The 22607-nt window shown below is 40.6% G+C and overlaps 1 protein-coding gene and 1 pseudogene across 2 annotated transcripts in view; both read left to right on the top strand.

Moving 5' to 3' along the window:
- TEC (tec protein tyrosine kinase) overlaps window positions 1-22607 on the top strand; it is a 146812-nt gene that overhangs the window by 65059 nt on the left and 59146 nt on the right. The window lies entirely within an intron of this gene.
- On the top strand, window positions 5477-6120 carry LOC125093704 (eukaryotic translation initiation factor 1-like; annotated as a pseudogene).

Raw genomic sequence — 22607 nt, 5'->3', positions numbered from 1 at the left:
GTGAACCAAGATGTCTTATCTTTCTGGCTGACATGCTGCTATCTGTTAAACCGCACTGTGCTACTGACCACAAAGGGGGACTTCCTTAAACATAACTCCACTGACCACCTGTATGCATAGTTTCCTTCCTCCTTCCCTGCTTTGGCTTTATGTAGAAGACCTTGAAGAGGGAGTTCTTTTCACATTGTTGGTTTGTGTTTCTTTCTTCCTCACTGGCCGCCCTGGGAGGTGGTGGGAGCCCTACCCATGCAAGTAAATTCCTTTTGTGGAAGAGAGACCTCAGAGAAGAAAATATTTCTGGAAGTGGTTATATGAAAGAGTTTGAGGGGCACCTGGGTGGCTCAGTGGGTTAAAGCTTCAGCCTTCGGCTTGGGTCATGATCCCAGTGTCCTGGGATCAAGCCCACATCGGGCTCTCTGCTCCACAGGGAGCCTGCTTCCCTTCCTCTCTCTCTGCCTGCCTCTCTGCCTACTTGTGATCTCTGTCTGTCAAATAAGTAAATAAAATCTTAAAAAAAAAAAAAGAGGTTGAAAAAGGTTATACTTAGATAGTAACTCTTAAGAATTTTTAAGTGGGTTTGGTTAAATAGTTCTTTTTAGAAATACTTGAAATCATTCTTCCCAGAAAAAACTCACAAGAAACTCAATTCAACGTGAACTTACAATCCCAATAGGCCAGACGAGTGTCACAGCTGAAAAGGACCCCCTATAAATCTTCTAAAATGTATTATTAAGTCTGTTTTTAAACATTTTTTACAAGAGTAAACAGATTTTTAGGTTAATTCAGCCCTGACTAGGATTGATTATAGTACATCATCAAAATAAATGGTAGAGATTTGAATTTTCTTAGGAAAAGATGAGTAGCTTTATGTTAAAGATCCAGTAAGTAAAAATTCAGATTTTTTAAAAAAAACAGGGTCATTCCTTTATTTTCAGATGTCACATTGAATCACTTTCTAAGGATAGAGTTTGTGACTGAAATAGGTGTCAGGAAACAAAACCAACATCCACTGGATGAAATCGTGTATTTCCTGAGGTTCTGGAATCGTTAATCAGCAATTTTCTGTTCCCTCTCGATTATAGGAAGCTGCAGTCATTTCTACAGCCCATTTCCAAATTAACAGAATTTCTGTGTGTTAGAGAGTAGGAGACTAAGACTATGGACCCTGGAGCCAGATGACCTGAGTTCAAATCCTAAATTTGTTACATTTCTAGCTGCATGACTGTGGACAAGTTACCTAACCTCTATGCCTCATTTTCCCCATTTCCTAACTGGGGAGAAAGAAGTACCGCTCTCACAGGTGTTGATGAGGAGTGAGTGGATCACCAAGTGTGTGAGTGGTCAGGACAGCTCCTGGCATACAGTAAGTGCCATATCATCGCCAGCACTTGCTCTAATGGCTATACACACGAGCTATGTCGCATGGTCACACACTTTTGTCTTTTTTTGTATGCGTCTCAGGGTGTTCACTCCTGCATCTGGCTTTTCCCAGATCTAGACATTGTTGCAATAAGCATAGCAGATCACATTGTTGTGATACCCTAGGATCACAGGGGATCCGCTCTCTAAATCGATCTCTGTTGCCAGCAGTCAGTTGCATTTTGAGGTTGCGGTTAAGTGGCAGAAATGTGTGCCTCCGAGTAGGGCTGTTTCACATTCCAGGCGTCGCAGAGCCTGTGTTGGTAGAACTCTTATCGGGGACCCTCTGCTGTGAATGTTTTCCTCCGGACGCTTGTCACCGGGGCACATGGCAGCGTACTGGTTGTGGGAAATGTACTGTTCCTTCTGTTCCTTCACTTTGGTGTCTTCCGACACCAGAGGTGGGTCTTCTAAGAAGAGAAAGAAAAGTACGCATTAGTGACTTAATTCCAGGGCCCTTTCTCAGGTTCCTGGAAGGACCCTAGCAGTTTTGTATTTATAATTTTGCACTTAAAAGAAAGAGAGCCTTCTTCTTAAAGTGCATAAGCTTCTGGCCGCTCAAAACCTGGATCTGTTTCTGCAGAGCACAGAAGACTTGATTTGTTCTAATATCTGACGATATCTATAAATTCTGCCAGTGAGATACCCACAGACATCTCTGCTGCACAATACCTAAGAAACAAGCACATTTCTAATGGGCTTATGTTCTTAAAAGTCTTCCTTTCAAGAGCAAAAAGATGGGTGTCTACTTCTGTTGTTTATTTCTTTTTCATACTTTTCAGAGTTGGTTTTAAAAGTACCATACTGGGGCACCTGAATGGCTCAGTGGGTTAAAGCCTCTGTCCTGCTGGGATCAAACCCCACAATGGGCTCTCTGCTGGGCAGGGAGCCTGCTTCCTCCTCTCTCTCTGCCTGCCTCTCTGCCTACTTGTGAGCTCTCTCTCTGTCAAATAAATAAATAAAATCTTTAAATAAAATAAAAGTACCATACTTTTTGTGTTAAATGAATTCCCGAGTGTTTTATGGTTAGAGTTACTCTGGTGAATAGGTTTTCATAGTGTGTGTGTTTTAATTAGGAACTGTTAATATGTAATCAAGGTCTTGATCTTTACAAATCTGTTGTGTAACTGACCAGTATACTGGGCAATTTCTAACTATGACATAGTGGTCCAACTTTCTCTGGTCAGCTTTACTACCAAGTGTTATTTTTCTATTAAATTTAATCCAAATCCTGAGAAGAAAGCAATTTTTAAAAAGTTAAAAATAAAAGCATTTTAAATTCAAAATAGGAATATACGGAAGGGTGGGGTTAAATATCTCTTTGCTGAGCACGTTCTAAACTGTGCATGCTGGAGGGAAGTGTTCATGGGGGATGGTAGGAGAACGTACATAATCAGTCACCGTGAACTTTCTGAATCGACTGAAATAGAAAATTTAAAAGCAGAGAAATCTAGATTTGTAATTCATAATCACTACCAATTGGCGGAATAATGAGGTTCAAACCCAGGCCATTTGACTGGAAGTTCCCTAGACCCCTCTACTCTAGCTTTCTAGCCAGCCCCCCCCCAAAAAAAAGACAAAAAAGGAAAACCCAACTTTTTACTTGAATCAATAAACTTAACAAAAATATTTTAAATTCCTATTTGTGGCAGATACTGTTCTGGGATCTAAGGACACCAGAAAGTATAGAAAGCAAGTGTCCTGTTCTCACAGACTTACATTTTAGAGGAGAAAGATAGACAGTGTACAGATAAGCCAATACATATCTCCCACCTGAAGAAAAGCAAAACAGGATGGGAGGAGTGGGGCCTTGCATTCTTGTTTGTTTGTTTCTTTGGTTTGTCTGCTTGTTTTTGTGTTCTTTGGTAGGTGATGTTGTGGGGGGATGGAGATCTTAAGAAGAGTGAGGCAGGCCCTCTGGAAACCCTGGGGTTGGGGGGAAGCCAGGAATGCAAGATCTCGAGAGGGACATCCGGTGCTTCCTTATCCAGGAACAGTAGAGGGGCTGAGGGGCTGAAATGGACATGGGTTGGGGGGAAGGGTGAGGAGGGTGTGGTGGGGGAGGAGGCCAAAGACCTGGGCAAGATCCCACATGGATGGCTTTGTGGGCCACGGAAAAGACTTGGATTTTTTTTTTTTAATGAGAGAGGAAGATTTTAGAGGGTTAGAGGGTTATAAGTGGTCAGTGACAAAATTTGGCCCTTTCACATCAAGACACAGGGGCACAGAGGAACATGAAATGGCAGGGAGAAGGTTAAAGGTCGAGTTTTGGCTCTGCTAGCTAGTTTAACCTCGGGAAGGTCGTTAATCCAGCCACTGCCCCAGTTTCTACCTTAAAATGAGGAAATTAGATTTATATGAATAATTCACCAGAATGTTTTTCATGACCACATATGATTCTCAGATCTGAAAATAGTTATGAAATGTCCACATATATTGGCAGGGGTTGTTGGCTATGGGGAAGAGGAGACCCTCCCCTCCCTACTTTCTGGTCAGACTTTGAAGCTTCCCTGTTCTAAGCCCTGAGCCTCACCCCTGCCTCTGAGCAGCCATGGTCTGGTGTACGGACAGTGGTGTTTCACTGTTTTTTCAACCTGCATTTCTCTGATTACTATAGAGGATGAACAAGTCTGCATATTATAAGGGTCCACTGGCATTTACTCTCTGTTGAAGTGTCCTTTTGGATATGTTTTCTCCTTTTTTCAATTAGGTTTTCTACCCTTTCTTATTTATTTTTAAAAGCTATAACATATACATTCTGAATCAAACTCGTTGTTTGTATATGTTTTGCAAATACTTGTTTGCGCTTTGTGGCATGTCTTTTAATTCTCCTAATGCTTTTTTTTTTTTTTTTTTTTTTTTTGGTAGTAAAATACAGATGAAATTTACCATGGTAACCATTTTATTTTATTTTTTTCTTTTTTATTTTTTTAATTTTTTTTAAAGATTTTATTTATTTATTTGACAGACAGAGATCACAAGTAGACAGAGAGGCAGGCAGAGAGAGAGAGGGAAGCAGGCTCCCTGCTGAGCAGAGAGCCCGATGTGGGACTCGATCCCAGCACCCTGAAATCATGACCTGAGCCGAAGGCAGCGGCTTAACCCACTGAGCCACCCAGGCGCCCCCATGGTAACCATTTTAAACTGTACAATTCAGTGACAGTAAGTGCGTTCATCATGTTGGGCTGTAATCACCACTCTCTAGTTCCCAAAGTTTTTCAACACCCCAAATAGCAATGTTGAGAAAGTTCTGTGTGCACATTGAGAAGAATGTGTATTCTGGTGCTTTTGGATGGAATGTTCTGTAAATATCTGTTAACACAAGATGCCTGGGTGGCTTAGTTAGTTAAGTGTCTGCCTTCAGCTCAGGTCATGATCCCAGGGTTCTGGGGTCAAGTCCTGTGTCAGGATCCCTGGAGCCTGCTGCTCCCCCTGCTTGGGCACACTGTCTCTCTTTCTCTCTGACAAACTAAAAAAAAAAAAAAAGTCCATCTGGTCTAACGTGTCATTTAAGGCTGATATTTGCTTATTGATTTTCCGTCTGGATGTTCTATCCATTGATGCAAGTGGGGGTATTAAAGACCCCTACTATTACTGTATTTCTGTATATTTCTACTTTAAGTCTGTTAATATTTGCTTTGTTTATTTAGGTGCTCCTATGTTGGGTACATGAGTATTTATAAATGTTATAGCCTCTTGTTGGAATGGCCCCTTTATCATCACCAAATGCCCTTCTTTGATTCTTATTATAGTCTTTGTTTTAAAGTCTATTTTTTCTGAAGTAAGTATGGCTATCCTAACATTCTTTTGGTTTTCAATTTGTGAATCTTTTTCTATCCCTTCATTTTCAGTCTGTGTCTTTTTTTTTTTTTAAGATTTTATTTATTTGACAGAGAGAGACACAGTGAGAGAGGGAACATAGGCAGGGGGAGTGGGAGAAGGAGAAGCAGGCCCCCAGCCAAGCAGGGAGTCCAGTGTGAGGTTCGATCCCAGGACCCTGGGATCATGACCAGAGCCAAAGGTGGATGCCTAAGGACTGAGCCATCCAACTACCCCTGTGTATTTACATCTAAAGTGAGTCAGTCCCTTGGCTCCAGTCACTGAGCCACTTCCAAGAACTCAGTGGCCTTCTCCTCAAGCCTACTTGCTTCCTGATGCTCCTCCCATGCCTGCCATCTCCTGCCACCACCTTCCACAGGCCATTTCCACCCAGGAAAAGGAATCTTATCTTGTGTCTGCTATCTGGAACGTCCCTTATTTCGACCCCTTTGATGATGCAAGTAAGGGTGATAATCTGCTTCCTGCTGGCACTGAAGATTTTATCCATATAAGAATTCAACAGAGAAACAGCAGGAAGACCCTTACTACTATCCAAGGGATGGCTGATGATCATGATAAAAAGAAACTATGAAAGCATTCAAGAAGAGATCTGCTTGTAATGGTACGTAGTTGAGCATCCAGAATATGGAGAAGTAATTTAGCTACAGGGTGACCAGTGTAAGAACATACGCCAATCCAGAGAGATTGAACTGGCTGAGGATGACCAACTGAAGGTTCATAGTTTTAAGTGGTTTTGGCTCGCTGAAGCTTAAATGAGGATTTCCTTGAAATGAGTAGAATTTCCCTTCTGTCTCTTGTCACAAATTTAAAAACCTCACAGCTTGTATAACGTAACCATTTGGGATCTGCTTTTAACTTGGACTAGTGTAACTTCATGCAATAAATTGGAAAAAAAAAAAAAAAAAAGAAAAAAAGCCAAATGTGAGTCTCTTATAAGCACCATATAGAAAGGACTTGTTTTTTTTTTTTTAATATTTAACTTCTCCCTAAATTTTTTTTTTTTTAATATTTATTTATTTGACAGAGAGACACAGCGAGAGAGGGAACACAAGCAGGGGGAGTGAGAGAGGGAGAAGCAGGCTTCCCACCAAGCCGGGAGCCCGATGCGGGGCTCGATCCCAGAACCCCGGGATCATGACCTGAGCCGAAGGCAGACGCTTAACGACTGAGCCACCCAGGTGCCCCAGGACTTGTTTTTTTAATTCATATAGTCACTGTGGTCTTTTTTTTTTTTTAAGATTTTATTTATTTATTCGACAGAGAGAGATCACAGGTAGGCAGAGAGGCAGGCAGAGTGAGAGGGGGGAGGCAGGCTCGCCACCGAGGAGAGAGCCCGACGTGGGGCTTGATCTCAGGACCCTGGGACCACGACCCGAGCCGAAGGCAGAGGCTTTAATCCACTGAGCCACCCAGGTGCCCCTGTCACAGTGGTCTTTTGATTGGAGAATTTAGTTCGTTTACATTTAAAGTAATTCTTGATAGGTACATACTTATTGCCATTTTGTTAATTGTTTGCTGGCTGTTTTTGTAGTTCCTTTTCTGTTCCTTTTTTCTAATCTTCTCTCTGTTATTTGATGACTTTCTTTAATGTTATACTTAAGTTCCTTTGTCTCTATCTTTTATGTATTTACTATGGGTTTTTGCATGTGATTATCATGAACCTTATATATATAACAACTTATATGTTGTAAGTTGATAACAACTTATTTGATCACATTCTAAAACTCTACATTTTTACTCTCCACCCATGCTTTATGTTTTTGATGTCTCATTTTACTCCTTTAATCTTATGTATCCCTTACTAATAGTTGTAATCATAGTTATTTTTACTACTGTTGTTTTTAAATCTTCATACTATATTTGTCAGTGATTAACCCACTACCTTTACTATATATTTACCTTTCCATTGAGATTTATTCTTTCATGTTTTCTTGTTCCTAATTACTACCCTTTCTTTTCAGCTCAAAGATGTTCCTATAACATTTCTTGTAAGACCATGGGATGCCTGGGTGGCTTAGTCATTTGAGCAGCTAACTCTTGATTTCAGCTCAGGTCTTGATCTCAGGGTCCTGGGATAAAGCCCCACTTTGGGCTGTGTACTCTATGAGGAGTCTGTTTGAGATTCTCTCTCTCCCTCTTCCTCTGCCCTTCCCCTTGCACTCTCTCTCTCTCTCTCAAATAAATAATTAAATCTTTAAAAAAAAAAAAAAAACCCCACATTTCTTCTAAGGCCAGTTCAGTGGTGATGAATTCATTTGGCTTTCGCTTGTGTGGAAAACTCTGTCTCTCTTTTAATTCTGAATGACTTTGTTGGGTGAAATATTCTTGGTTGGAAGTTTTTTCTTTCAACTCTCTGATTTTTTTTGTACCATTCTCTTATGGACTATAAAGTTTCTGCTGAAAAATCTAATAGTCTCATTGGACTTCCCTTGTATGTAACAGAAAAAAATTTTTTCTTCCTTGCTGCTTTTAGATAGACAGAATGCACATCACATCTTTAACTTGTGATATTTTAATTATAATTTATTTTGGTTTGGGTCTCTTTGGGCTTATCTTATTGAACTTTGGTCTTCCTGGCTCTGAATGCCAGTTACACTTCTCGTATTAGGGAAGTTTTCAGCCATTATTTCTTTAAATAAGATTCTGCCCCTTTCTCTCTCTCTCTTCTGGGATCCCTACAATGTGAGTGTTAGTCTATTTGACTAGGACTGTGTATATTTGCATACTTTTGAAAGCTGTTGTCTATGAGTCTAACTTCCAATCAGCCTAAATCTCGGTGCTGAGATTCTCTTCCTCTTTGGGATACTGACAAGTCTTGGCACACTGTCAACCACTGGGAGCTATTAAAAATATAATAGTTTGCTTGAACAACCACAAACAAGATCTAGAACAAGGTTAAAAGACAAAGTTCATGTCCTACATGACACCACTCCTTTAGACCTAGGAAAGGTGGACATTTCACCTACTGCACAGAAACAAAACAGAGGGTCAAAAAAAAGGAAGAAAGGAATATGTTCCCAATTAAAAAACAAAATAAAACCTAAGGGAAAAAGCCTTAATAAAATAGAAATAAGTAATTTACCTGATAAAGAGTTGAAAGTAATGGTTATAAAGATGTTCATTAAACTGGGAGAAGAATGGATGAACCCAGTGAGAACTTCAATAAAAAGATAGGAAATATAAAAAAATAAAATCAAGTGGAAGTCATGGAGCTGAATAATACAATAACTGAACTGAGAAATACGCTAGAGTGATTCAACAGCAGACTAGATGAAGCAGAAGAAAACATCAGTGAACTCAAAGACAAGGCAGTAGAAGTTACCTTATCAGAGCAACCAAAAGGAAAAAAGTATTTAAAAAAGTGAAGAGAGCTCAAGGGACAACAGCTTTCAAAAGTATGCAAATATACACAGTCCTATTGGACCATGAGCATAAGGCTCACTGTCCATCAGAACCAGGCTATCTGGAGGTGTCGTTTGGGCAGCAGTTACAAAAACTGGGGCTCCAGATGAGTATACAAGCAATTTTCTTGGAGAAGTTTTTTTCTGGGATAGATCATATGGTAGAAACAAGTCCAAATAAATGTAGGAGAATTTAAATCATATCAAGCATCTTTTCTGCTCACAGTGGTAGGAAAGTAGTATCAGTTATGTGAAGAAAACTGGAAATTTCACAAATATAAGGAGATTAAACAACAGGCTACTGAACTATCAATGGGTCAAAGAAAAAAGTCAAAAGAGAAAAAAATACATTGAGGCAAATGAAAATAAAAATGTAACATACCAAAATTTATGGAATGCAACCCAAAAAGTTCTGAGAAGGAATACATAGTGATAATTGTATACTTCAAGAAACCAGAAAGGTATAAAATAAACAGCCTACTATATGCCTTAAAGAACTAAAAAATGAAGAACAAATGAAGTCCAAAGTTAGAAGAAGGAAGAAAATAGCAAAGATTACAGCAGAAATAAAAGAAAAAGGACTAAAAAACAATAGAAAAGATCAGTGGAGTTAAGAGCTGGTTCTTTGAAAACAAAATCAACAAAACTTTAGCTAAACTCATTAAGAAAAAAGAAGGCTCAAAGAAATAAGATGAGAAACAAAAGAACTGTTAATAACTGACACCACAGAAATACAGAGTATCATAAGAAACTACTATGAACAATTATATACCATCAAATTGAACAACTTAGAAGAAATTAATAAATTCCTAGAAACACACACTGTACCAAGAATGAATCATGATGAAATAGAAAATCTGAACAGACCAATTACCAGCAAGGAGATTGAATCAGTAATCAAAAACTTAACAAACAAAAGCCCAGGACTAGTTGGCTTTACTGATGAATTTTACCAAATACTCAGAGAAGAATTAGTACCAATCCTTCTCAAACTCTTCCAAGAAATAGAAGAGGAGGAAACTCTTCCAAACTCATTTTATGAGGCCCACATTACCCTGATACCAAAACCAGACAAGAATATCACAAGAAAAGAAAATTACAGGGCAATATCCCTCATGAGCATAGATGTAAAAATCCTCAACAAAATGTCAGTATGCTGAATTTAACAATATGTTAAAAGTATTATATGATAGGATCAAGGGGAATGTATGCTAGGGATTCAAAGTGGCTCAACATCTGCAAGTCAGTCAGGATGATAGGCCACATTAACAAAATGATGGATAAAAATCCTATGATTATCTCAATAGAGGCACAAAAGGCATGTGGCAAAATTCAAATTCCATTTATGACAAAAAGTCTCAAGGGGACACCTGGATGGCTCAGTTGGTTATGTGTCTGCCTTCAGCTCAAGTCATGATCTCAGGGTCCTGGGATTGAGCCCTGTGTTGGGCTTCCTGCTCAGTGGGGAGTCTGCTTGTCCCTCTCGCACTGCCCCTCCCCACATTCAAGCTTGCGCTCTCTCTCTCTCGAATAAATAAAAACAAAACAAAACAAAACAAAAAGCCCTCTCAACAAAGCAGATATAAGAGGAGTATATATGGCCTTTACTATGCTGAGATTTATTCAAATCTCAGCATAGTAAAGGCCATATATGACAAGCCTACAGCTAACATTATACTCAGTAGTTAAAAGCTAAAATCTTTTTGTTTAAGATTAGGAACAAGGCAACGATGTCCACTGTTACCAGTATTAATCAACATAGTATTGGAAGTCCTAGCCAGAACAATTAGGTAAGAAGAAGAAATAAAAGACATGCAGATTGGGAAGGAAGGGGTAAAACTATCACTATTTGCAGATGACATGACATTATATACAAAAAACTCTAGAGTCCTTAAAAAAAACTGTTACAACTAATAAATGAATAAAATAAAACTGTAGGACACAAAATCAATACAAAAAAATCTGTTGCATTTCTACACACTAATAAAAAACTATCAGAGACATGAAGAAAATAATCACATTTAAATTCCATTAAAAAGAGGGTGCCTTCAGGGAAATACAAATCAAAACCACAATGAGATCCACCTCACACCAGTCAGAATGGTTGAAATTAACAAGTCAGGAAATGACAGATGCTGGCGAGGATGCGAGAAAGGGGAACCCTCCTACACTGTTGGTGGGAATGCAAGCTGGTGCAACCACTCTGGAAAACAGCATGGAGGTTCCTCAAAAAGTTGAAAATAGAACTACCCTATGACCCAGCAATTGTACTACTGGGTATTTACCCTAAAGATTCAAATGTAGTGATTCGAAGGGGCGCGTGCACCCGAATGTTTATAGCAGCAATGTCTACAATAGCCAGACTATGGAAAGAGCACTATCGGGCTCCCTGCTTGGTGGGAAGCCTGCTTCTCCCTCTCCCACTCCCCCTGCTTGTGTTTCCTCTCTCACTGTCTCTCTCTCTGTGCCAAATAAATAAATAAAATCTTTAAAAAAAAAAAGGTTTTTTTATATGACAGAGATAGAGAGAGCATAAGCAGGGGGAGCAGCAAAGCAGGCTCCCAAGCTTGAACAGGGAGCCTGATACCAGACTCAATCCCAGGACCCTGGGATCATGACCTGAGCTGAAGACAGCCACTTCGACTAAGCCACCCAGGCACCCCCTTTTTTTTTTTTTAATAAACACATAATGTATTATTAGCCCCAGGGGTACCTGATATGGGACTCGATCCCAGGACACTGGGATCATGACCTGAGCCAAAGGCAGATGCTTAACGATTGGCCACCCAGGCGTCCCTGTCATATAAATAAAGTCTTAAATGAAATAAATTACATCAAAAAGAATAAAATTCCTAGGAATCAGTTTCACCAAGGGAGGAAAAAAAAGACCTGTCAGCTGAAAACTACAAGACATTAGTGAAAGAAATTGAAGATACAAATAAATAGAAAGATATTCCATGCTCATGAATTGGAGAAGTTAATATTGTTAAAATGTCTGTACTGCCCAAATTGACATATATTCAATGCAATTCCAATCAAAATTCCAGTGGCATTCTTCACAGAATTGGAACAATACTAAACTTTGTATGGAAACCCAAAGCCAAAGGGTATTGAGAAAGAAGAACAAACCTGGAAGAACCATGCTCCCTGATTCCAAACTATATTACAAAGCAACAGTAGTCAAAACAGTATGGCACAGGCATAAAAACAGACATAAAGATTAATAGACCAGAATAGGGGCCCCCAAAATAACCATACACATGTATGGCCAATTCATTTATGAAAAGGAGCCAAGAATACACACTGAGGAAAGGACAGTCTCTTTAATAAATGGTACTTGGAAAACCGGACAGCCACATGCAACAGAATGATATTGGACCGCTTCCTTACATCATACACAAAAATTAACTCAACACGGGTGAAAGACGAACATAAGACCTGAAATCATAAAAATCTTAGAAGGAAACATAGGTGCTAGTCCTTGATATAGTCTTGGTGATGATTTTTTGGACATGACACCACAGGTAAAGGCAACAAAACCAAAAATAAACAAAGGAGACTGCATCATGCTAAAAAACTTCTACACATCAAAGGAAACCATTAACAAAATGAAAAGGCAACTTACTGAATGGGAGAAAATATTTGCAAATCATATAAATGATAAGGGGTTAATATCCAAAATACATAAAGAATTCATACAAGTCAATAGCAAAAAAACCAACAAAAACAAAAACAAAAAACCCCAATCTGATTAAAAAATAAGCAGAAGATCTGAATGCATATTTTTCCAAAGTAGATATACGTGGCCAACAGGTACGATGCTCAACATCACTAACAATCAGGGAAATGCAAATCAAAATCACAATGAGATATCACTTCACACTTGTTAGAATGGCTATTATCAACAACACAAGAAATAACGGGTTGGTGAAGATGTGGAGAAATGGGGAACTCTTGTGCTTTGTTGGTGGAATGTGAATTGGTGGAGACACTATGGAAAACAATATGGAGGTTCTTTAAAAAATTATAAAAAGAACTACCATATGGTCCAGAATTTATTTGGGGTATTATCTGAAGAAAAAAACCACTAACTCAGAGAGGTATATGCACCCCCATGTTCACTGCAGCATTATTTACAATAGCCTAGATAAGGAAACAACCTAAGTACTCATCAATGGACGAATGGTTCAAGAGGATGTGGTTTGTATATACAATGGAGTATTACTCAGCCATTAAAAGAATGAAATCTTGTCATTTACAGCAACATGGATGGGCCTCAAGGGCATTATGCTAAGTGAAATCAATCAGAGCAAGACAAATACTATATGAGTTATAAAACCACCACCCACAGGGACAAGAAAACCAAGCTTACGGATATAGAGAACAGATTGGTGGTTGCCCAAGGTGGGGGTTGGGGGTGGGAGAAATGGGGGAGGGGGATGAAACATTTAAAGTAGTTTAAAAATAAAGTGATCAGGAGCAAAAAAAATCACAACAAAACTTAGGATTCATAGTTTCTCGTATTTTACATAGAATTCATTAAAACATCTTTTGAAAGTAAAAATGAGCTGCTTCCCATAAATTCTGTGAGATAATCCATTGGTTCCTAAATTGCAATAAAAATTGCATTTCCTTTATAGGGACACCTGCACATCCCTAGAAATATTTTTTGTTTTGTTCATTTTTATTTAGAAAGAGGTTTAGTTAGATTCTTTGCTAATTCTTTTAGTCCCTAAATTTAAATTACTAAGCTCTACATACAACATTCTGTACTTTTACCTCTAGCATTTGAGAGTCTCTATGACAAATGCAAGAATCAGGAGTCAGTAAACTTGGGGTCTGGTGCTGGTTTGGTCTTCAGGGACCAGGGAGTCACGTTAATTATTCTGAAGCTCAATAATCTTGTGCCTGAAGGGCAGAGGCAGGGGGAGTACCATCTTCCTTACCTATTTCACACAATTGTGAAATCTTACTAGAAAACATTTTGCATCTTTAAAAAAATAGTTATCATTATTAATGCTTATTTGATTGTCATTATCAATCATTTTGAAAAGTCAGAAAATATTAGATCATATACATCCAGATGGCACAAAATTACATAATTAACGCTTGAAAAACTGCATGGAGCTTTGGTCATTCCTCAAAATAGAAGAAGAAAGAAAAAAAATCTGGAAGCTATCAAGAAGGTCACTAAAGTGAAGTTTAAACAAATAGACTAAGCATTATAGAATCCGAAAGACTGATCATACAAGGAAGGCCAGGAGAGGAAAACAATGGATTTAAAAAAGGAAAGGAAGAAAGGAAGGAAGGAAGAGGAGGGGAGGGGAGAAAGGAAGGAAAAAAAGAAAGAAAAAAGGGAAAGAAAGATCATAGGAAGGAAGGAAGGAGAGGAAGAAAGAAAGAAAGAGAAAGAAAGATAGAAAGAGGAAGGAAAAGAAATATCAGAGGGAGGGAGGGAAGGGAGAGGTAGGGTGGGAGGAAGGAAGGAAAGAAGGAAGAGGAGGGGAGGGGAGGAAGGAAAGAAAGAAAGCAAAAAGGGAAAGAAAGATTGTATGAAGGAAGGAAGGAGAGGAAGAAAGAGAAAGAAAGAGTAAGAAAAAGAGAAAGGAAGGAAGGAAGGAAAAGAGAAAGAAAGGGAAAGGAAAAGAAATATTGGAGGGAGGGAGGGAGGGAAAGAAGGAGAGAGGGAGGAAGGAAGGTCGGTCATATGCATTAAGCAGTCAATCCCTAATCCCCCTCCTCCCCCCAACCTCTGGCAGCCACTAATCTGCCTCCTGTCCTTATGGATTTGCTATTCTGGATATTTTATATAAACAGAATCATACAATATGCTACTTTTTGTGTGTCTGCCTCCTTTTACCTAACATAATGTTTACAAGATTCACTTACATTGTAGCATGTATCAGTACCTCATTCCTTTTTACAGCTAAATATTCTATGACGTGGATATACCACATTTTGTTTACTCATTCATCCATTGATGGATATTCAGGTTGGTTTTAACCTTTTGGCTATTGTGAATCGAGCTGCTCTGAACATTTATGTATATGTTTCTGTGTGGACCTACGTTTTCACTTCTCTAGCTAGGTCATTAGGTAACTATGTTTAACATTTTGAGGAACTGCTAGACTATTTTCCAAGGGGGCTGTAATATGTCATATTTCCCCTAGACGTGTGTGAGGGTTTCAATTTCTCTACATCCTCGGTAAGGCGCTTGTTATAATCTGTTTTGTGATTCTAGCCATCCTACTTAGTGTGAAGTGGTAGCTCATTGTGGTTTTGATTTGCATTTCCTTTATGGCTAATAGTGTTCAACATCTTCTCATGCAGCCTATTTCTTTCTAAAATGCATATATGCTTGCTGTCTTTGGTTAGGCAAAAAAAACCTATCTGGCAGGTTTTATTTATTTGATTTTTTTATGAAGTATTCAGTGGTGTAGTAAATATCTAGCAATTGGTAGTCAAGGGAGAAGTCCTGATTTTCAGCGTTTGCCAGTTTCTGCGTGTAAATACTCCCACTGTGGCAGATTTCCAGCCACCAACGTAACATTGAAAGTGGAGCAGGGAAGTGAGATGCACGGTAGGCTCCCCTGAACTGGCATGAGCTGACTCTGTTGCATCGGGGGAGTGAAGTGAGCTTCATGAGGGCTCCGTGGTGTTGTACAGAGTGGGCACTGCACAAGTGTAGGGCTGCCATTCACATATCAGTCTAAAGGGTAAAGGATATAATGTCATTGAGTGTCTACCACATATTTAATCTTCACCAGTCTTTTGAGGCAGATTTTCCTATCTTATTTTCAGAGAAATCTTCAGTTTAGAGAACATGTTGACTAACTCAGCGATTCCCAGCAAATAAGCATCAAAGTTGGGATATAAATCAGGTCTGTCTTACTCTGAAACTTACCAGTTCATCAGCTGCTTTGGAGGGATAGGGGGGTGTTTCCAAGACCACTGCCAGGCTCCATTAATTGCTGGGGGTCTCACAGGACTCACCATATTGTTGTACACATTACCACCATTTGTTACAGCACAAGGATACATGAAATCAGCCAAGGGAAAAGGCACATGAGGTAAAGTCCAGAGGAGATCAGACACAAGCTTGTAAGAGCCCCTTCTCAGTGGAGTCATATAGGACATGCTTCAAACCTCCAGCAGTGATGGGGCACCTGGGTGGCTCAGTGGGTTAAGGCCTCTCCCTTCAGCTTGGGCCATGACCCTGGGGTTCTGGGATTGAGACCCGCTTCGGGTTCTCTGCTCAGCAGGGAGCCTGCTTCCTCCCCACCTCCCCCATGCCTGCCTCTCTGCCTACTTGTGATCTCTGTCTGTCAAATAAATAAAATCATAAAAAAACAAAACAAAAAAACCCTCCAGCAGTGAGCTATGACCATACACGGAATATCCAGAAGCTTACTGGAGACTTACTCTTTTTGCCCAAGGTTTTTATTGGGGACTGGCTAGTAATACAGACACCCTCTGTCCAGCACATACCCAAATTCCAGACTTGAGAAGGCAAAAGCAGGTGCTTAGCATTAGCCATATTATTTGTACCAACAGTTTAGGCACAATGAGCTATTCTTACTGGTGCTGGAAATGGTGGAACCTTCCCAAGGTCCAAATTCCCAGACATCACCAAGGGCCAACCGTAGAAACGCAAGGAGGCCTTTCTAAGAATAGCAGTCTCAAGCCTGCTTTGTTAGCTCTTTTCAGCACACTAACTAAATGCAAAAATAGGAAAGAAAATTGAGAAAGTCCAAAGATGATGCCTGCTTGTATCTTATGATGTCCGCCTTCCCCTCCCAGCACCTGCATACAACTTGGTGTATGGTGGGTTTCAAATAATGGCTTCCTGAGTTGTGCACACCCTCGTTTTGATACGCAGCTTCTGTGTGTGTGGGTGCATGTGTGCACACTGTCTGGAAAGCCTCTGTGCTTGAAAGGTTCTCTTCGTTGACCCAAATCATGCTTAATCATGACCGATTAGCCCAGACATCTCACTGTCGCTTCATAACCAGACTGAATTCTCAGTAAGGTTCTCTCCTGAAAGGCCTTCATTTGAAACACTGAGGTTTGCAATTTGTGTCTCCAGTGGAAATACGGTTTCTTTTGTTCCAGTGCCCCAGACACACTGCTTCAGACTCGCTTTTACATCAGTGAACTTTGACTAAAAGTAGAACAGTTTCCTACACCTGACCTCCTCTGTGTCTGGGTCCCATGTTGGGGGGTCAAACTTTGCTCTGTTCTCACGGGTGGGGGGCTGACTGAATTGTCTGCCCAGTATCCCGTTGTCACAAACACGTTCAAGGGGGCCTGGCCATAGAGGAGCAGGTCTGGGTAAGAACTGGCCAGGATACCATGAGCTGACTAAAGCCTGGGTTCCTTTTTTTCTGGGTTACCAAACAGATCAGTTAAAGAAAAGAAAAACAGCTTACCTTCTCTTTGGCCAGTTCCTTCAGTTTTCAAGTGAAGTAGAACTTATTTTCCTGCTTATGGTTTTGCATAATTATTTTTTTCCACTAACTAATGTAATGGCTGGAAATGTTCTTTTTTAGAGTTAAGAAAAGCAAATTTTCTGCATAAAACAAGAAGCATTGGTTCTGATGTTAGACAGCCAGTGTCCAAATCCCAGGCCCTGGCATTCACCAGTTTATATGATGCGAGACTAACAGGAACCTTAAATACTTTGCAACAGTTTCCTCATCTGTGAAATGGGGACAATAGTGGCTACTACTCATAGGGTTGTTAGGAGACTCAGTTGAGGTACACATCTAAAACACGCACTAAAGAAATTTAAAGCAAAATCCGCCGTAGAGTGAGCCTTGAAGAAAAGTTAGTAATGCTGCTGTTATTGTTAAACTCTCAGTGCCTGGGACGCCTGGGTAGCTCAGTTGGTTGGACGACTGCCTTCGGCTCAGGTCATGATCCCAGAGTTCCGGGATCGAGTCCCCGCATCGGGCTCCCAGCTCTATGGGGAGTCTGCTTCTCCCTCTGACCTTCTCCTCGCTCATGCTCTCTCTCACTGCCTCTCTCTCAAATAAATAAATAAAATCTTTAAAAAAAAAAAAAAAACTCTTAGTGCCTGTAAAAATCTGTTCTTTCTTTCCAACTGCTTATGCTGATTTGAGTAAATTAAATTCCTTGCAGTCTACCCCACACTCCTTTAAAACTTTGATTAACATTGGAAATTTTAAGATAATTGTTTGAAGGATGTTCCAGGGTGGATGAAAGCCTGTTCACCTAAAAACCAGCCACTGATTGCTGGAATCGGGCCTCCTAGGACTGCACCTGACTCTGCCTTTGTGAGCTGACCAACCACTGACTGGGGCGCGGTGGTGGGGGGGGGGTTGGGGAGGGAGGAGACTACTTCTCCTCTTCTTCCCCTGGAATGGAGCCCCCTCTTGCCATCTTGCCAGGCCAGACTCTAGAACATTCTTCTTTCCCTCTTCCTTTCCCCTCTCCCCTTTTCCTTCTTCTTGCCTGTGTGTGTCTCTTAGAGACTGCTGACTTGTTCTTACATCACCCATTGGAAGTGATCCCCGTGCCCCTGTGATAGCCCTGAATACCCCCCTTTTTTAAGATTTTATTTTTTTATTTGACAGAGCAAGAGAGATAGCGAGAGAAGGAATACAAGCAGAGGGAGTGGGAGAGGGAGAAGTGGACTCCCCGCTGAGCAGAGAGCCTGATGCGGGGCTCTATCCCAGGACCCTGGGATCATGACCTGAGCTGAAGTCAGCTGCTTAACGATGGAGCCACCCATGCACCCCGCCCCGAGCCCTTCTTGTTCATGCAGTGGAGTACTGGCGTTTATTTCCTAATGTGAACTTCCTTTCTGGCTGCTTGTCCTTGTCTCCTTCAGGAGTTGATGCTCCTCGAGGCTCTGTTCTGCAGACTTTTCTCTCCTTCTGCATTTGCTCTAGGAGCCGTCATCTGTTCCAGGGGCCTTGGTTAGCAGCTGTGTGCTGATGACTTCTCCAGTCTATATTTCCCAGCCTGATGTCTGTTTTGTGGTCTGAGAGTTTTCTTAGACATCTCAAAGTCAACATGTCCGAAAAGAAATGCAAGATATTCCCGCCATTTCTAGCTCAGTGATTGTACCACAGTGTACCCAGGTGCTTGTACTAGAGACCTGGGAGTTGGTCTAAACTTACCTTTCTCCCTCACCCTCTCTCATGTCTGGGCTCCTGACAGGTTTTGCCAGTTCTGCCTTCTAAATATATCTGTTTTGCCCTTCTTCCCACGTCTTTACCACCATGATCCAAGCTGCCATTGCCTCCTCTTGGGTGAATACAGTAGCCTCTGTATCAGTTAGGTTTGACTGAGGCTACCTATCATACAGGACTCCTCAACAATAGTAGCTTATAGAAAATAGAATTTTTTTTCTCTTTTAGTGTTGCGGCCTGGGGTGGGGGGAGAAGATGGGAAGCAGGCTATCCTGAATGGGCATGGTGGTTCCAACCCAGGGATCTTGGATCCTGTCTTTCCCTTCTATCATCTTAGCTCATATATTTTATTTTGGCTCAAGATGACTGCTAGAGTTCAGCCATCTTGACTGCATTGCAGGCTGGAAGAAGCAAGAAGGACAGAAAAGCAAGAAAGGACTTCTCCCATCTGACTTGGGTCCTTTTACCAGCTTTCCCCAATGCCCCGCACGGGGCTTCTGCGTACGTCTCATTGACCACATTCTAGCGGCATGGCCGTGCCTGGCAGCAAAGGGAACTGAGAAAGTCTGTTAGTCTCGGCGTCAATGTATCCAACTAAAAGTCAGGGTTCTGTTACTGATGAGAAGTGGATGCCGAGGGCAGACAACTGGGGATCTCTGCCACATCCCAACAGGCTCCTCTTTTCATGTGTGTCCTCTCCAGGCTGTTGTACGTAAAGGCCATCGTGATCTTTAAAGACACAAATAAGATCATGTCCCTCCCCTGTTTAAAGCCCTTCAGGAGCTTCTCATTTCCCCAATTCAAATCTTAAAAGTCCTCAATATGGCCTGGGGTCCAGCAGCCTGTCCGCTTGTCTCTGTGATTCTGTAGTTCCTTCCATTCCTTATACTTAGTCCATCCTTCCAACTCCGTAGTGTCTCTGTTCCTTGAAGGCATCCCACTCTCTTCTGTCTTTACAGCGTGTTCTTCTGCTGTGTCCTCTATCTGGAGTCCATGCTCCCCTCCCTTGACTGGCTGGACATGTTCTTTCAGGTTTGCAACTTAAATGTCACTTCCTTAGTACAGTCTGTCTGGTCTTCCCTGTACAATATCATCTTTCACTTTTACTTTGTACCAGCTGTCTCTAATAAGTTATTGGTGCAATGATTTTTTTCAGTCTTTCTATCTCTAATCTGTAAACTTCATAAGTTCGGTGAAGGCATTGCTTAGCAACCTGTGGCAAGTAATAAATGATTGTTGAGTGACTGAATGGGATTCAGGTTCAAGGATGTATATGATGGATTTATTTTGACTCATGCTATCAAGATATGTAAAGAAAGACATAAGGAAAGTATCTGCTAGGCAGATACTCAGAATCAGGCACACGTAAGACATGGGGATTAGAGAAATACATCTGAAATCATCAGCTCTAGTCCATTTAGTGCTGTTTATCCTATAGGGAGGCAACTTCCTGAGGGGCTGTTCGGGGGGCTTTGCAGCCAGACAGATCTGCTCTGAATCCCAATCTGTCATTTACCAGCTGTGATATTGGGCAGTTGATAAAACTCTCATTTCCTTCTCTGGAAATAGAGAAATTACCTATCCTGCCAGGCCGTTTGTGTCTGAGTATCTGACAGATGGGACTATTACAAATTTTTCTGGCTGATGGGTTAAAAAAGTACCTTAAGAAGGACAATATTTCTACTTTAAAAGCAGAGACAGTAGAGAACATTCTATTACTTCCTGGTCATCCTGAATGCATGTCCCTTTGACAGTGACAATGAAGACTGCTTTTTGGTCTTAGGAGGTGAAGGGCTTTGGAAGCTCTTGTAAACCTTTTTTCTTTCTTAATTTACAAAATCTTCCATAATGCTTACCAAGTATCAGGCAAGGCCTTAATGGGCTTCATAGTCATTAACTGCAATCCTTTTAATTTTGTAAGAAAGACACAGTTATCATTCCCATTTTATAGCTGAGAAAACTGAAGGACTGAGAGGCTGAACACCTTGTTCAAGGTTATACAGCCGCTAGTATGTGGCAGAGCCAGGAACCCAGCCCCACTGTCTGATTCTCTGAACCCTTCTATGGTATGGCTTCTGGGTAATTTCGAGAGACTTTCTGGCTCACTAAATGTAGATTTACATAGGGATCAGACCTGTATTAATCTGTATGTTTACCAGACCACGAGTCAGTCTTTAAGCAAGCTTAACAAACCGGTAAAAGTGTGTTATTGTAATATTATTATTATCCTCTCTTTGGAGGAGAAACTTTGACCAAGTTTTGACCAGATGTGCTCTCTGCTGTTGTGTGTTAAGGCTGTGAGTTACCAGAGATTAACTAGTTTCTAACGTGAAAAGGAAGTACTAATATAGTCACTTGCTGATTCAGTGTTGGTTTCATACTATAAGACTAAAATAACAGTTTCAAAGAGTAAAAATAATACAGTCACATGAAGCAGCAACCGTCCTTCTTAAAAACAGAATGGTAAAACCAATGAAGTAAAGGTTAATCTCTTTTTTTCTGGTTGGAAAGAGTCGATATTGATAGATACTGATCCGTTCTATTGTGTCCTGTAATTTTAGGGTACTGGTATTTGTCAAGGCCCAAGAAAGACTCCCATTAATGTCATTTTAGTTTATAAGTCAAATTTGACATCCTTCTCAGATCTTTCTTGGAGTCTAGAAGGTAGGTCTGTGGGACTTTCTTGGAACAGGACTCTAGTGGCTTTTGCTTTTATTTTCCCTAAGGGTAATATGGTTTTGGAAAAAAAGTTACTAATAGCTAAATTCATGGAGCATTTACCATCTGCCAGTTTTGTTCCAAGAGCTTAACATGATGTGCCTTTCTACAATCTTACAACCAAAGTATGAAGTTATTTGCCGTCATTCATTCCCATTCTATTGCTAGGGAAATGGAAGCACAGAGAAGTTCAGTAACTTGGTCAAGGAGACAGTGTAGAAGTGGCAAAGCCAGACTTAGGCAGGCTGGCTGCAGAGTCTTTGCTCTGAAGCAGGAAGAGCTTTGTTACAGAATCCTGCTGGTTCCTAGCTTAGGGAGATACGAGATATGTAAAAATAAATAAATAAATAAATAAATAAAGTGGTTCATCCTTTTTTTAAAAAAAATTTGTCACAAACCTAGCCATTTTTTCTTTCTCCAGAGATTAACAGCACACCAAGTAACAGAGTCAGACTCAGCTTTCTGTCTTTAGCAGCAGGGACACTTACGTGTTAAATATAATCCCCTGAGGCCACAGTTTCTCCTTGCCTGGGAGACTAATAATGTAACTCCTTAGCCCCACATAGAAAACCATTCATAATATGATCCGACTCAGCTTCTCGATTTCCTCTCCCACCTCTTCTACCTGCCCCGAGCGCATCAGAGCACACCACACGCCGACAGGCTTGCAGTCCTCAAACCTCCCGTGCTTTTTTGCAACTACCGGCCTTGGCTTGTGACACTCTTTGTAAAATCTTCTCTCCTTTCTTTGCTGGGAAAGCTCTTATTTATAACTCAAGGCTCTGATCAAAGAGGCACGCACCTCTTTGGGACAACCTTCTGGGAGAATTAACCTCTTGTTCATTTATGTTCCTTTGCATTTTGTTCAATGAAGAACTTTCCACATTGCCTCATGAGTGATCATTTCTTCCCAGAGACTCAGAAATTCCTGAGGCCGAGAACAGGTGCTACATTAATGTTGTCTAGAAGAGTGAAAGGGGAAGGTGGTGTAAGGGAGACAATGGAAGGTGTGAGGCTATTTCAGTTCATTCCTGACTTTGTTTATTGTCTTGTCTATGCGCCGTATAAGATT

Source organism: Lutra lutra, chromosome 2 (assembly GCF_902655055.1).
Source record: "Lutra lutra chromosome 2, mLutLut1.2, whole genome shotgun sequence".
Taxonomy (NCBI): Eukaryota; Metazoa; Chordata; class Mammalia; order Carnivora; family Mustelidae; genus Lutra; species Lutra lutra.
Note: the sequence above shows the minus strand (reverse complement) of the source record. Positions and strands in the feature narration are given on the sequence as shown.